Genomic DNA, 17,166 nt, shown 5'->3' on the forward strand with positions numbered 1-17,166 from the left:
ACCAGTCAGAACGGCGATCATTAGAAAGTCAAGAAACAACAGATGCTGGTGAAGTTGCAGAGAAATAGGAACACTTTTACAATGTTGTTAGGAGTGTAAATTAGTTCAACCATTGTGGAAGGCAGTGTGGCGATTCCTCAAAGATTTAGAACCAGAAATACCATTTGACCCAACAATCCCATTACTGGGTTTCTACCCAAAGGAATATACATCATTCTCTTATAAAGATACATGCACATGTATGTTCACTGCAACACTGTTCACAATAGCAAAGACATAGAATCAACCCAAATGCCCATCAGTGATAGACTGGATAAAGAGAATGTGGTACATATGCACAATGGAATACTATGCAGCCATAAAAAAGGAACAAGATCATGTTCAAAAATATAGGCACTGGGGTGAGACCCACATGGTCTGGGGTGGATCAGCCCCTGCCTACCTGGCAAGGAAGGCCCAATCACTCATGGTAGGTAGAGCACAGACAGCGCTGCATAGGAAGTGGTGCAGGCATTAAAGCTTCCATTGGTGGTGTCCTGGAGAGAGGAAGTGCATTAACTCGTGTGATATGCCAAGGGTTTGGGAAAAGTGGGGGGAATACTAACCATAAAGAAAAGGGGATTGGTTGGCTATTGCTAAACTTGATTGACCTTTGGGAAAGAAAATAAAAAAGCTGGGATAATCAATTAGCAACTAACAGCTAAGAATGAATGCAGAAGCCTTTTTTGGTCATGAATAGAGAAATTCTCACCTCCTGCACTGAAAAGGAAGAGAGGGTTGAGTGCCAGGGTCAGACCTCCCTTGAGAGTGGCAGAGCTCCAAATGAGGTGGATTCCCACCAAGGTGACACTGTTATGTCAAGGTGAGGCCATGGCTGGGAAAGAACGGGACCCAGCATAGAGGATGGGGACATCTGGATTAATGCTTCCTAAAATATCAAATCTCCAGATTCCCCTGAACCTCTGAGCTTGCACACAGGAACCTCGGTCCTGCCTACCCTTTGTTGAAGATGACTTAGGGTCCTCTCCTCCCGATACCTGTGCCTTCCTCAGGATCTGCCTCTACCTCCCTTCCTGGATCCCAGACCAGTAAGTAGGTTAAATCACAACACAAACCAGCCTGGAACTGTTGGGCCTGAAAGGGGAGGAAGGCAACTGTACCCTAAAGAAACCAGAGGATCTAGCAGCAGATGCTGCCTGGAGCTATAAGAATGCACCTGTATAAGGAATTGGAGGGTGCTTGGTCAAGGGAGCCAGAGCAGAAGGTTGAATAAGAGAGGGTTATTTGAGTTAGTCATTTCCCCAATAACTCTCTGTTTATGTCTAATCTCTAGGCATCTGCTTCTTAGAAGACCCAAACTCAACACAGAACTGCATCAAAGTTCCACTTCTTCCTCTGCCACCCACGCTGGTCCCCTCCCCTTCCATGGTTGTTGATCCCAAGAGCACTCCTCCTAAGTCTTGATGCTCATCTCCATCCTGGGTCTACTTCCTGGGGAGCCAGCCTCTGATGGCTGCACTGCAAAGGCCTTTGTTTCTGTACTGTCTGGACTGTCTCCATCCTGCTTTCTCATTCTTTCCTAAGCTTTCACAGCTTACTTTAAATCTTCTTCGGTTATATTATTGTCTCTTCTTTGATGTCTTACAGATCTCCTCTGAGTTCTTACTTCAATGTGATTATGCTTCCTTTGATTTCCGTGAGTTCATGGAGAAATGTTAATTCACATTTTCTTTTACTTCTGATGTATATTATTCCTCTGTCTTTGTTTGTTGTCATTGTTCTCTTTTTGGGGAATTATTGTTCATGTTAATGAGGATTTGCTAAGAGCTGTGTGGGGAAGGGACAGATTGAGGTGGGGCAGTCTCCTGAACGCAGGGGTTCTGGAAGGACTTTCTCATGGATGCAGTGTCCTCTGTGCAAGGACCCAGTGTCTGCTCACTAATCTCAATGGGCCATTCCAAGGAAAGCAGGCCCATGTGGTTTGTAGCAAAGCCTGGATGTTCTAGTATATTTGGGGTAATAGAGCAGCTCATACTAAGCTGACTGCCACATGCTTTGCAGAAATTCTAGGCATCTTGATGATCTCCCCCCTCCCCCCGCCTGGCTCATCCAAAATGCCAGGTGTGGACACCCTAGCCAGGACCCTTGATTGCACCCCTTAGGGCTGTGCTACCCTTTTATGGGAAACTGTCAGCTGGAAATGACCTGTGGGGTTGCATATGCTTCTTGGTGTTATGTCCCAGTGTGATCCAAAATGTATTGTCTTTTGCAGTTATTATTTTTAACTTATGGTTTTGCATGTATTTTCAATGAAATTGGTTTCTTCTCTATTGCTCATTCTTTTTGTCATTTTCAGTTGGCCATTGGGGAAGGAAGTGAATCTGGATTAGAATCCTAAAATAATTTTTTTTTCTTTGAGACAGGATCTCACTCTGTCACCCAGGCTAGAGTGCAGTGGTGCAATCTTGGCTCACTGCAACCTCTGCATCCGGGGCTCAAGCAATCCTCCAACCTCAGTCTCCAAAGTAGCTGGAACCAAAAGTGTGCACCACCATGCTGGGCTAATTTTTTTTTTTTTTTTTTTGTATTTTTGGCAGAGACAAGTTTTCGCCACATTGTCCAAGCTGGTCTTGAACTCCTGAGCTCAAGTGATCCACTCGCCTCGGCCTCCCAAAGTGCTGGAATTACAGGTATGAGCCACCGTGCCCAGCCTACATCTTATTCTTTTAAAAAATCCAATTTAACACCTTAACCACATAGCTGTATATTTAAAATATGTTAATTAGTAAGATATTAGCAACCCAAATCACAAGAGACACAGAATAAAGAGAAAGGTACTGAAAGCATGAAAAAAAGGTACTTAAAGCATGTAAACACAGACATCATTTTTTAAATCATGAGTTAGAAAATTAGATATGAAAAAGAAAAAAAAGGTTAGTTTGGGATTGCTTCAGAGACACAAAACTAGTTAAAAACACACTGGTCCCAGCTATGTTCATAGTGTTCTCCATTGCTCATAAAAACTGCCTTCAAGAAGTGGTGATGATGTAGTTCTGGGGGAGAAGAAGCCGATGCAATGGTAAGCAGACTCCCCCACGTATGAAGTCATCTGCATTGCGTGGCTGGATGAACATCTGCCACATAAGCTCTGCGTTGGTTGCAGTGTGCCACAAAAACATTCTTTGTTTCTCTCTGACCCCAGCTCTCATTTTGTGAGGTGAAGATTGGTTGACATAATGAGAACTTTCTGAAGTCATTTCACTGAGGACATTTAATACAACTTCTTTGCAAGCGATGTCATAGACTTCAGTGTCTTTGTCTGGCATGTGCTGTTGCTGCAACATGATTCACAGTGGATGGCGGGGGAGGAGCTGCAGGCGGCAGAGAGTAATCAAGCACTCATTTACGCGCCTCCTTCCTTTCGTCTTATCAAGCAGCTAAATGCCAGCTCAGAATCAGCCCACGCCACAGTCGTTTTCTGGACTTTCACTATTAAAATGTCCACTTACATAGGAAGAAAAAAGACAGTGACTCAAATCAGACTGAATGCCTGGTTTATAAATTAAGAAACAGCTATTTTGGCCCCCCAAAAGAAAGCTACTTCTCTTTTCTCTTTTTTCAGAAATGCAAACTATGAGTTTTATGAAAACTACAATTTCATTTTATGAAAGGATAGTCAATTCCATTACGTCTTTCAAACCCATTGGCAAAACGTGTAAAAAGAATTGGGGTTAAAGTGGGAAAAATCTTACCCAGTTCTGGATTTTAAAGCAATCACAAATTAGTACAATGTGAACTAAAGAAGAGCCCAAAGCTTTTGGTTCTAAGGAATTAGAGAATCTTTCTGTTTCCACTAAAGTGAAAGCATGTTCCAATGATGAACCTCCAGCTGCATAGGTGACAGTCTTTCCTTATTCAATCCCTGAATTTACCTTACATAGTAGGTGGACGGCCACCCAAAGATATCAGGTCCTAGTCCCTGGAACCAGTAAATGTTACCTTATAAAGAAAAAGGGTCTTGGCAGATGTAGTTAAGAATCTTGACATGAGGAGGTTATCCTGGATTATCTGGATGGGCTGTAAATGCCATCACAAGTGTCAGTAAAAGACGGGGAGATGACACACGCAGAAGAGAAGGCCATGTGAAGACAGAGATGGAGACTGCAGTGATCTGGCCACAAGCAAAGGAATGCAAGCAGCACTACAAATTGGCAGGGAAACCTTGATTTCAGCCTACTGAAACTGATACTGAACTTCTGACCTCCTGAACTGTGAGAGAATACATTTCTGTTTTTTTTTTTTTTTTTTGAAATGGAGTTTCACTCTGTCACCCAGGCTGGAGTGCAGTGGCGCAATCTCAGCTCACTGCAACCTCCGCCTCCCCAGTTCAAGTGATTCTCCTGCCTCAGCCTCCTGAGTAGCTGGGATTACAGATGCCCGCCACCACGCTGGGCTAATTTTTGTATTTTTAGTAGAGACCGATTTCACCATGTTGGCCAGGCTGGTCTTGAACTCCTGACCTCAAGTGATCAGCCAGCCTCAGCCTCCCAAAGTGCTGGGATTACAGGCGTGAGCCACCGTGCCCAGCCCATTTCTGCTGCCTTCAGCCACCAGGTTTGTGGTAATTTGCCATGGTAACAGCAGGACATTAATACACCTATTTCTATGGAAATATGGCATGGTTTTTTTCAATACTCTCTTATCACTTAATTAAATCATGGATATCCCAAAAATTAAAGTATAAAACTTAAATCAAGTATTTCCTAGAATTTGCCGATTTAACGTTGAAAATTTTCTTTTGCTAAGTGCATGTAAAAACCAGCCTGGGATGATATTGTGCCAGTGTCAGTTTCCCGGTTTGATCATGTACTCTAGTTATGCAAGTTGCCGCCACTGGAGGACGCTGGGAAAGTGTACCCAGGCCTTTTCTGTACTGCTTTTTGATCTTCTTATGAGTCTATACTTATTTCAAAATAAGAAGTTAAAATAAAACCCTTTTCTTTGCCCTGTCTTTTGTTTCTTCACCTTTTATATTGGACAATGATTGATTGTTGGTAGCTTCAGAGGTGAGCAGTGAAAAATGAAACAGTTCATTTGCTTTTCAAGAAAAAATTCTTCACACCAGTGGTTTATAAAGTGCTAGAAGATTTCATATTCAAGTTTCCCAGAAACAAAAGTAGAGAGTGAACAGATAGAGGATGCTGGCTGCTGTGCAAGCATGTGCCAGGCATGGGGCACAATGTGCCCACTCTGTGCTCTTACCAGCTCTGATAGTGTGGTGGTTAATCAGGCTGTTGTTCAAAGCTGGAAGCTGGTGAGGAAGAAAGAAGCAAGTCCCACTGAGAGGTGAAGCCAGTTGGACTTCCTGGGTGGAGTGGAGACTTGGAGACCTTTTCTGTCTTACAAGAGGATTGTAAAATGCACCAATCTGCACTCTGTAAAAACGCACCAATCAGCGCTCTGTAGCTAGCTAGAGGTTTGTAAAATGCACCAATCAGCACTCTGTAAAATGGACCAATCAGCAGTCTGTAAAATGGACCAATCAGCACTCTGTAAAATGGACAAGTCAGCAGGACATGGGCAGGGACAAATAAGGGAATAAAAGCTGGCCACCCCAGCCAGCAGCAACCAGCTGCGGGACCGTTCAGGTCCTCTTCCACTGGTTGTGGAAGCTTTGTTCTTTTGCTCTTCACAGTAAATCTTGCTGCTGCTCACTCTTTGGGTCTGTGCCATCTTTAAAAGCTGTAACACTTACTATGAAGGTCCACGGCTGAGACCATGAACCCACCAGGAAGGAATCAACTCCGGACACACCACTCCAAGGTGTCCTGGCCTTCCTGTCTAGGATGACAAGCGCCCTTCCTGGGAGTGACAGTGAAAAGGCCTAGGGAGATGATCATCAGAGCCTTCAGGGGGAGAGGTGTTTCTTTCCTACACCAGACACTAGCTAGATAACAAAAGAAATTCTAGTACTGCCAGTTCCCAAGAGCACAATAAATCAAACAGTGGTATTCCTGAACTTTACAGGGGTCAGCTATACATGAAAATAATTTGTTGTCCCTTTTCTTTTTGCCTTCCAACTTTGCCTATGTTCATCCAAGAAGCCCAGTGTCTGTGTGACCCCTTAGAATTTAGACAGACAGACGTATTTGGAGAGATCCTTGCATCCTAGGCACCAGGTGCCATAAAGTAACTCAATGTTTCTTTTCATGGTACATTTTCAGTTACTATGTTCATTCATTCAACAAGTATTTGCCATATTCCAGACACAGTTTTGGGTTTTCAGCACCTGGGATACATCAGTGAACAAAACTGACAAAGAATCCTGCCCTTTGGAGCATATATTCAAGTAGAGAGAAACAAACAAAAATAGTAAGCTTAAGAAATAAGAATTACAGTTTAATACAAGATAGAAAGAGAAGGGAATATTGAAAAGACAAGATTTGAACAGACTTTAAAGATGGTGAATGAGTGAATGTGAGTATCTAGGAGGCACAGGGCAAATAGAAAAGCCAGCGGAATGGCCTGCAGAAGGAAGCGTGTTCAAGAAAGAGCAGAGACTCAGGATCTGAAGCCTGCGAGAGGGGATGGGATCCTTTGCGTAAGTGGAAAAACTGGTTCTAGGTAGAAGCACTAGTTCTCAAGCTTTAAGGCACATCAGAAAAACATGGAGGGCTTGTTAAAGTACAGATTCCTGGGGGCAGCGCTTCCACAGTGCTGGGGTCAGGAGCTTGGCAAGTCCTTTCTCTGAGAAGAAACAACGCAACTGAAAAAAAATTATTTAAAAAAACCCACCATTTTAAGACTCTAAGAATCAACCAAAGGCATTCCACAAGTTAAGAAAGGTTGACTGAGAAAACTGCAGGATCTCAGGTAGTTGTGGCTCTTTTTGGGGGCTGGTTCCACCCCCACCGCCTGCTCTGTCAGTGAAGTATTTCTATCAGGGTATTCAAGTATCAGGTATCAAGTATTTCATAAGCTTTGCTACCAGAGGGTGATAACTTGATTTGGAGTGGAGAGTAGGAAGAACTCCATTCTCCTGGACGTTATTGAAAACAATAGTAAGCCCAGTGGCAAAGGAACAGGGAAGAAGAACACTGCAGTCAGCCTGAGGCTTGATTCCAGTAGAGACCAGCTGACCTGCAGGCTAGCCAGAAATTTAACCAGGAAATCAAGGGAATGAGACAGCCATAGTGGACCTTGGTAAGCTCCCACATTTCTGTCGGTTTAAGGCTGTGCATACATGCAAGGCTGTGTGCACATTCAGAAGAGACCAGAGAGGACCCCAGCAATCCACACATCTCTGGCTTAACCTGAGGCTATACATACCCAGAGAGAGATACAACAGGGCTGGGTGAAAAGTAAGGGCCGGGACAAATTGATAAATGAGCTGAACTTTAAATGAGTTTCCCAGCCACAAACAGAGCTATTGGCACAGAAAAGAAGCCTTACTCATTTCAGGTGTTTGATCATAATCCCTGACCATCACTGACTAACTTGTCAGGCATACTGATACAAAGTGACCCATGGATGCCAGCCATATAAGTGAAAAGAATAAAAATAGAAGGAAAGAAGGAAGGGAGGAAGGAAGGAAGGAAGGAAAAAAACAGGAGGGAGGGAGAAAGGACAGAAGGAAGGATGGAAGGAAGAAAGGAAAGAAGGAGAAAGGAAAGGAAGAAAAGAAAGGAAGAAAGGAAAGAAGAAAGAAAGGGAAGAAAGAAAGGGAAGGAAGGAGAGGAAGGAAGGAAGAGGGAAAAGAAAGAAAGAGAAAGAAAGAAAGGAAAGAAAGAAAGGAAAGAAAGAGAAACAAACGAACTAGGGACATCAACAAAGATACACCACAGAATTAGTTTAGGCAAATTATCAAAACAGACAAGCAAAAAAAGAGTAACAACAACAACCCTTGAGGTGGGGTGGGGGAGAATCAAAATTTCTATAATATATTATCTAAGATGTTTAGTTTTCAATAAAAACTTAGGAGACATACTTTAAAAAGCAGGAAAGTGTGACTTCCATGCAGGAAAATGAGCAATTCATAGAAACTGCCTCTAATGAGGCCCAGATGCTGAACTTCACAGACAAGGAATGTGAGAAGCTATAAACAGAAAAAATGGGATCAGAGACCCATAAACAGAAAGAATGAAGAGAGCTTCAGAGACCCTTGGGACACAAGAAATGCATGCACTTGTGCGCTCTCTCTCTTTTTCATTTTTATTCTTCTAATTTATATGGCTGGCTTTCTATGGGTCACTTTGTATCAGTATACCTTAGTTGTTAGCCAGTGATGGTCAGGGGTTATGATCAAACACCTTAAGTGAGTAAGGCTTCCTTTCTTTGCCAATAGGTCTGTCTGTGGGCTGGGGAACTCATTTCAAGTTCTGCTCATTTACAAATTTGTCCTGGCTCTTACTTTTCACCCAACCCTCTCATGTCCCTTCTTGAGTGTGATGGAACTCCCTAGAAGGAGAGGAGAGAGAGAAAGGGGAAGAAAAAATATTTGAAGAAAGACCAAAAAAATTCCAAAATTGGAATTTAAAAAGTATAATCTACAGATTCAAGAAGCTCAACTCCAAGTAGAATAAACACAAAGAGACTCATACCTAAATATTTCATGGTCAGACTATTGAAAGACCCGAAAATGTCTTGAAAGCAACAAGAGAAAAATGATTAATCATAAAAAGCTGACTCAAATAATAAAGGTCACAAGGCAGTGGAACAGTATACTTAAAATGCTGAAAGAAAGAAGGAAAAAAACCCCACCTATTAAGAAGTCAATATCCAGAAAAATTGTCCTTAAAAATTAAGGCAAAATAAAGTCACTCCCAAATGATCAAAGGCTAAGAGAATTCATCACTAGCAATCGTGTCTTACAAGAAATATTAAAGAATCCTTCAGGCTGAAAGGGAATAACTCTAGACAATAACTAAAATCCACAAACACAAAAAAAAAGCATTGGGAAAGGTAAATATATTGGAGGTGTGACAGGCAATAAATATTTTTCTCTTTTGTGTAATTTAAAATGTGTAAGATTGTATAAAACTATAATTATAAAACTATATTGTCGAGCTTATAGAAAAAAATGTCATTTATATGACAATACCACAAAGAAATTATATTGGAGCAAAGTTTATTTTATGAATGGATATGACTCTGGAGTAGATTGTAATTAGTTAAGATACATGTTGCAAAATTGAGAACATCCTCGAAGAAAATAATTTAACAAAAAAGAAAAATAAATGATACACTAGAAAATATCAATCTAACAAAAAAGAAGACATTAAAAGAGGAAGCAAAAAAGAGAAAAGACCTGAGCCATATAGAAAACAAATAGAAAAAATTGAAGACATAATTTTAATTACACTAAAAATTACATTAAATGTGAATGATTTAAATAGTCCAATCAAAAGACAGAGGTTATCAGACTACATTTAAAAAAATACAAAGTCCAACTCTATATTGTTTACAAGAGATATACCATAGATTCAAAAATACAGTTTCAGAGTAAAACAGTGGAAAAGACACGTCATGCAAACAGTAAAATATAAGAGAGCCAGAGTAGCTATACTAAGACAAGATTGATTTTAAGAAAAAAGCATTATTCGAGACAACAAGGAAAATTTCATAATAATAAAAGAGTCAAGGTACCAGAAAGAGACACTTTTAACAAGAGTCACAAAATATGTGATGTAAAACCTGACAAAATTTAAAGAAAAAAATTAATGTTTCAACATAGTCCAAGATTTTAATAATCCTATCTCAGTAATTGACTTAAAACTATATATGAAATCAGCAATGATATAGAAGACTTCAATAGTACTATCAACCAACTTGTCATAACTGCCATGTATAGAACACTTCATTCAACATCAGAATACACATTTTTTCAAGTGTGTATGGACCTTCTCCAAGACACACTATGCTAGGCCATAAAATGAATGTCAATAAATTTAAAAGACTGGAAATAATGTACAGTATGTTCTCCAGCCACAAGACATTAAATTAGAAATCAAGAACGAAAAGAAATTTGGAAAATCCCCCAATATTTGGATTAAATAGTGCATTTCTAAAATAACTGTGGGTCAAAAAAGAAATCACAGGGGATGTTAGAAAATATTTTCAATGAAAATGGAAACACATAAATATGTGAAGATCTATGGGATTCAAATAAAGCAGAGATTAGAGTGTAATTCATTGTTTTAAGAACCTATATAACAAAAGAAGAAATATCTTAATAACCTAAGCTACCACCTTAAGAAACTAAAAAAAGAGCAAATTAAATGCAAAGCTAGCAGAAAAACAAATAATAAAGATTACAGTGAAATATTGTATGATTTTATATTTGTGAAATGTCAAGGCAAGAGAGGTAGGAAGTCGATTAGTGATTACCTAGGGTGGAAGGGAGGGGGTTGTGGGCGTTAACAGTAAAAGTACATGAGGGATCTTTTTAGAGTGATGAAAATGTCTAAAACAGATTTTTAATAATGATTTACTGTATTAGAGCTTTCCAGAGAAACAGAACCCCAGGGAAAATACAGAGACAGAAATGCAAAGTGGGGAAGAGATTATTATAAGAAGTTGACTCATGTGATTATGGAGACAGAGAAGTTCCAAGATCTGCCGTTGGCAAGCTAGAGAGTTAATGATGTAGTTCTGGTCCAAATCTGAGGGCTTGAGAACCAGGAAGACTACTGGTATACATTATAGCCTGAAAGCATGCAGGCTCAAGACACAAGAAGAGATAATGTTTCAGTTTGAGCCCAAAGGCAGGAAAAGATGAATGTTACAGCTCAGTCAGACAGGCAGCAGTTCTCTTTTACTCAGCCTTTTTATTCTGCTCAGGTCTTCAATTGATTGGATGGGGCCCACACACATTAGGGTTGTAATCCACTTTACTCAGCCTACTGCCTAAAATGTTAATTAAAAAAAATCCCACTCTCTTGGACACATCCAGAATAATGTTTGACAAAATGACTTGGCACCTCATAGTCCAGTCAAGTTGACACATAAAATTAACCAAAATAAGGATGCCTGCTTCTCCCACTTCTATTCAACATAAATATTAAAGTTCTAGTTAAACCATTTAGGCAAGAAAAAGGAATCACAATTGCACAACTCAGTAAAAGTACTAAAACCCATTGAACTGTACACCTGAAACTTGTGATTTATATAATGTGCCTCAACAAAGTTAATAGTACAGTAAAGAGTTAGTTCTTTGGAAAAATCAAATAAATTTACTAATTTGCAAGTTTGACAAGGGAAAAAGAGAGAAGACACAAATTACCAAAATCAGAAATGAAAGATGGGGCACTTTTTTCTACTGTGATAGGCTGAATAATGCCCCACCATCAAGATATCTACATCCCCTGTAATCTCAGCACTTTTGGAGGCCAAGGCTGGCAGATCACTTGAGGTCAGGAGTTTGAGACCAACCTGTCCAAAATGGTGAAACCCTGTCTCTACTAAAAATACAAAAATTAGCTGGGCATGGTGGTGGGTGCCTGTAATCCCAGCTACTTAGGAGGCTGAGGCAGGAGAATCGCTTGAACCTGGGAGGCAGAGGTTGCAGTGAGCCAAGATCGCACCACTGCACTCCAGCCTGGGTGACAGAGTGAGACTCCATCTCAAAAAAAAAAAATCTACTTCCTAATCACTAAAATCTGTGAACATTATCTTTATGGCAAAAGAGGATATGTAGATATAATTAAATTAAGAATCTTGAGATTAGAAAATTATCTTGAATTATATAGGTGGGCCCTAAATGTAGTCACAAGTGACCTTATCATGAAGGAGGCAAGAAGGTCAAAGATGGAAGAAGGAAATTGAAGCAAAAGATTGAAGTGACACCCTTTGATTATGGAGGAAGGGATTACAAACCAAGAGATACAAGTGGCTTCTAGAAATTAGAAAAGGAAAGGTAATGGATTCTCCCTTGGAGCCGCCTCAAGAAATACTGGCCTTCTGACACCTTCATTTTATATTTCTGACCTTTAGAACTGTAAGAAAATAAATTTGTGTTGTTGTAAGCCACCAAGTTTATAGTAATTTGTTATAGCAACAGTAGGAGACTAAAATACTCATCCTAGAAAAATCGGGATCATAAGGTAATAGTATATGCTATTTTTTGCTAAAATTTGGACAACTTAGATGAAAGCCACAAATGACCAAGACTGACTCAAGAAAAGATAGTAAATGTAAATAATTTATAGAAGTAAAAACTTGTGCTAGTAACTGTGATATTATGATACATATATGTTGGTTTGCATTCGTGGTTCCTAGTGCGTAACTCTCATAACCCTTGTTATAATGTCAGGGTGCTTTTGGCCTCATAAGCAGCCTCAGAAAACAGAATCGCTCTCTCTGACTTTCTCTTGCCCACCTTTCACCTGCCCCTTTTTCTCTTCAAGGCAGAAACCTTCCCCCACCTTTCTTTCTTGGAGCTGGCCATAAATTCTCTGACCTGCCTTCTGATTGTGGGTCCTAAGACCCCCATCTTAAAAGGATACTGCCCCATACCCAGAAGGAGGGAATGTTACACAGAGAGATCAAGAAGAATCTGAACAGATAGGCTTTGTCAGGTTTTCTAATTCAGTCTGTTAGTATTAGATCATACCCTTTTTGTCCAATCACATTTCTACACAGAGGCAGAGAACTTATTTGCAATTTTCTAATCTATCTGCAAGCTGTTCAAGGGACTGGTTTCAGTCTCACCTGACTCAGAGTTCAGATAGGGAAAAGCAGCATAGCTCAGATCTCTTGCTTGCAAAGGCCACACAAAGCAGTGGCAGGTGTCATGGCATGTGAAAGTTGTAGGGGAATTTGCAGACCTACAGATGCCTAATTTCTAAGAAATTAGAAGCAGAAGAATACAATGGAATATCTAAGGGACATTGAAAAAAAGGCACACACACACCAGCCCAGATAGGACACATGCCCAGAAAAGAATTTAAGCCTTTACTCCAGGCAGATACCAAGGCTCAGAATGTGCCCTGCTAATGAATGAAGGTCTTCTCTGCCAGTTTGCAAATATTGGGAGAGGTGGTTGGGTTTTCAATTCTCAAAAAAAGATCACAAGGCATACAAAAAAAAAAGAAAACCATAACTTATTCAAAGAACCAAAATAAATCTCCAAAAATGATCCCTGATGAAACACATATTGGATTTACTAGACAAAGACTTTAAAACATCTGTCTTAAATATGGCCATAAAGCTAAATGAAATTATGGATAAAGAACTAAAAGAACTCAGGAAAATGATATATAAACAAAATGAGAATATCAATAAAGAGATAGAAATTATTTTAAAAACCAACAGAAATTTTAGAGCTAAAAATACAGCATAACACTGGCACCAAAGGCAAAGATGTTACAGAAAAAGAGAAGAATATAGATCTAAATCCTTTATGAATATTGATGCAAAAACTCTCAACAAATACTCACAAATTGAATTTAACAATATATCAAAAGATTATACATGATGATCAAATGAGATTTATTCCTGGAATGCATGGCTAATTCAACATACAAAAAACAATAAATGTAATATACCACATTAACAAAATAAAGGATTAAAAAAAGACCATTTCAAATACTGCAGAAAAAGCATTTGACAAAATTCAACACTCTTGCACGGTAAAAACAGTCAACAAACTAGGAATACAAATAATGTACAACAAAATATAGGTGATATATGAAAATTCTATAGATAACATCATACATAGATGAAAGAATTAAATTTTTTCATTTAAGACAATGAACAAAATAAGGATGCCTGCTTTTTCCACCTCTACTCAACATGAAGTTCTAGTTAGACCATTTAGGAAAGAAAAAGGAATAGAAGATATTCAAATTGGAAGGAAAGAAATAAAATTATCCCTGTTCACAGACAATATGAACTTATATGTAGAAAACCCTAAAGATTTTATACACACAGACAAAAATGCTATAATAGAATTAATAAATTCAGCAAAGCTGCAAGACACAAAATCAACATGCAAAAATCATTTGTGTTTCTGTACACTAACATTGATCAATCTGACAGGGAAATTTAAAAAAAAGAATTCCATTTAAAATAGCATCAAAAAGAAAAACAATACTTAGAGGAATAGACTTAACCAAAGATGTGAAAGACTTGTACATTGAAAACTACAAAATGTTGCTGAAAGGAAAAAAGAAAACACAAAAAATGAAAAGACATCCTGTATTCATGGATGGAAAGGCTTAATATCGTTAAGATGTCAATGCTACCCAAAGTGATCTACAGATACAATTCAATTCCTATCAAAATCCCAACAAAATTTTTTGCATAAATAGAACAGTCCATTCTAAAATTTACATGTAATCTTTATTAGCCAAATAGCTACAATAATATTGAAAATGGAGAAAAAATGTTGAAAGTCTCACACTTTTTTGTTTCAAAATTTACCACAAAGCTATAGTAATCAATGTGATACTATCAAAACCCAGTCACATAAACCAATGGAATCAAATAGAGGGTCCAGAAATAAACCCTCACGTGTATACTTTGACAAGGATGCTAAGACCATGCAATAGGGAAAACATAGGATTTTCAACAAATGGTCCTGGGAAACTGGATATTCACATGCAAGGAATTAAGTTGAACCCTTACCTTATGCCATCTACAGAAATTAACCCAAAATGGAATAGAGACCTAAACATAAAGCTAAACTAGAAAACTCACTGGGAAAAAACCTGCATGACATTGGATTTGGAAATAATTTCTTGGATATGACATCAAAGCAAAGCAATAAAAAACAGATTAATTGCATTTCATCAAAATTAAAAACTTTTGTGCATCAAAGAACACATCAACAAAGTGTAAAGACAACCCACAGAATGGGGAAAAATATTTGCAAATCATTTATCTGATAAGGAATTGATATGCAGAATATATAAAGAACTCCTACAATGCAACAACAAAAAGACAAACAAGTCAGGAATGGTGGCACATGTCTGTAGTCCTAGCTACTTGGGAGGCTGAGATGAGAGGATTGTTTGATCCCAGGAGTTCAAGACCAGGCTGGGCAACACAGTGAAATCCTATCCTTAAAAAAAGACAAATTACCCAATATGGAAAAGAGCTTGAATCAACATTTTTCCAAAAAAGATATTCTAATGGCCAATAAGCATATGAAAAGAAAACCACAATGAGATGCCATTTGTCACCTATTAGGATGGCCACTATAAAAAACAAGAGAAAATATCAAGTGTTGGTGAGGATGTGGGGAAATTGAAACCCTGTGGAGAAAGCGTGGCAGTTCCTCAAAAAGTTAAACATAGTATCAACACATGATCCAGTAATTCCACTTCTAGGTGCGTACTTAAAGAAAATAAAAGTGAGGACTCAAGCAGATATTTGTACGCACATGTTTATAGCAGCATTGTCCACAATAGCCAAGGGTGGAAGTGACCCAGGTGTTCATTGACAGATGAATGGATAGATAAAAAGTAGTCTATCCATACAGGGAATGTTATTCAGTCTTATAAAGGAAGGAAATCCTGACACATGCTACAACACAGATGAAACTTGAGGACATTGAGCTAAGTGAATAAGCCAGTCACGAAAGGACAAATAGTGTGATTCCGTATATACATGGTACCTCGATTAGTCTGATTCATTGAGACAGAAAGTAGAATGGTGGTTGCCGGGGCTCGGGGAGAAGGGAAATGTGGTTTAATGGGTATGAAATTTCATTTTGGGAAGACAAAATGTTTTGGGAATGGACGGTGGTAATGGTTGGACAACCACGTGAATGTACTTAATGCCACAGGAATGTACACATAAAATTGGCTAAAATGGTAAATTTTATGTTATCTATATTTTACCACGATTTTTTTAAAAAAGAGAAAAAAAGCTTTCCACAAAAACTTACTCCAGAACCAGATGACTTTGCAGGTGAATTCTATCAAATCATATCAGTCCTTCACAAACTCTGAGAAAAGAGAAGAGAAATTTATTGTAGGAGGCCAGCATTATCCCAGTGACAGAGCTAGACAAACACATCACAAGAAAAGAAACGTACAGAACAAAACCCCTAGTAAATAGAGACAGCAAATTTCACAGCGAAATATTAGCAACCTAGCTGCACATAAAAAGTATTATTTACCATGACCAGATAAGATTATCCCATAAATTCTTTACCCTGGAATCAGGAACAAGATAAGGATGTCCACTTTACCAGTGCTATTCAACTTAGTACTGGAAGTTCCAGCCAGGATAATAAGGCTAAAACAAAACAAAAACAGAAGATGGAAGTTAAAGATATCCAGATTGGCCGGGCGCAGTGGCTCATGCCTGTAATCCTAACACTTTGGGAGGCCGAGGCGGGTGGATCATTTGAGGTCAGGAGTTTGAGACCAGCCTGACCAACATAGTGAAACCCTGTCTCTACTGAAAATACAAAAATTAGCTGCCCATGGTGGCGCATGCCTGTGATCCCAGCTACTCAGGAGGCTGAGGCATAGAATCGCTTGAACCCGGGAGGCGGAGGTTGCAGTGAGCCGAGATCGCGCCATTGCACTCCAATGTGGGTGGGTGACAGAAGAGGTCTCCGTCTCAAAAATAAAAATAAAGAGTTCTTGCTCTATTCATGAGGGATGGTGGTAAGGAAGATTACCTGAATATGTAGACTTTGATTCTGGGGGTCCTGAACCAAAGATCACAACTGGTGAAAAAAAAAAAAAAAACACCCAAGACTTCTAAATCTAAGGATGTCACTGTGATTGAACATATTGTTTGGTATGATGTATAACAGTGCATCAAAGCCGGTGAAGAAAGGAGCAAATAGAATTGGTAAAAGTTCATAATAGAGCAAGCCTAACAAGAAACAGTTAATTTGGGAATCTCAGCTTAAACTTTTGACCTTTTGAAGAGAAGAAATGTTCGTGCCCTATCACTCACTGTCTGGTAGCCCCTGTGCCATTGACCCTACCTTGGAGAGCTTGTGTGAAATAAAATGAGATTCCCTTTGCTCTGCCCCACTGTGAGTCACCAGGGTGCCTTGGAAGTGGCAGAGTCTGGTTGGAGCAGGTGAAGTGAGAGTGAGTCTGGAACACACTGCTGTTGTCGGAAAGCAAAGATGCCACCACAGCCAGACCTAGGGGGTGTGAAAATGGAAAAAATGGTGACCATCCTGACAACAGGGTCCCA

At 39.2% G+C, this 17,166-nt stretch overlaps 1 long non-coding RNA gene across 2 annotated transcripts; it reads right to left on the bottom strand.

The window, feature by feature from the left end:
• Positions 1-495: 495 nt before the first annotated feature.
• On the bottom strand, positions 496-16,238 carry LOC129524432 (uncharacterized). 2 transcript variants are annotated; one of them, XR_008668181.1, is made up of 3 exons: positions 16,159-16,238; positions 15,890-15,949; positions 496-536 (listed from the first exon to the last, which is right to left on the bottom strand). It is a non-coding gene; the product is annotated as an uncharacterized lncRNA (long non-coding RNA). The 2 variants fall into 2 exon arrangements; XR_008668179.1 differs by lacking the exon at positions 496-536 and adding an exon at positions 3,375-3,504.
• Positions 16,239-17,166: the final 928 nt, after the last annotated feature.

This window comes from Gorilla gorilla, chromosome 13 (assembly GCF_029281585.2).
Source record: "Gorilla gorilla gorilla isolate KB3781 chromosome 13, NHGRI_mGorGor1-v2.1_pri, whole genome shotgun sequence".
NCBI lineage: Eukaryota > Metazoa > Chordata > Mammalia > Primates > Hominidae > Gorilla > Gorilla gorilla.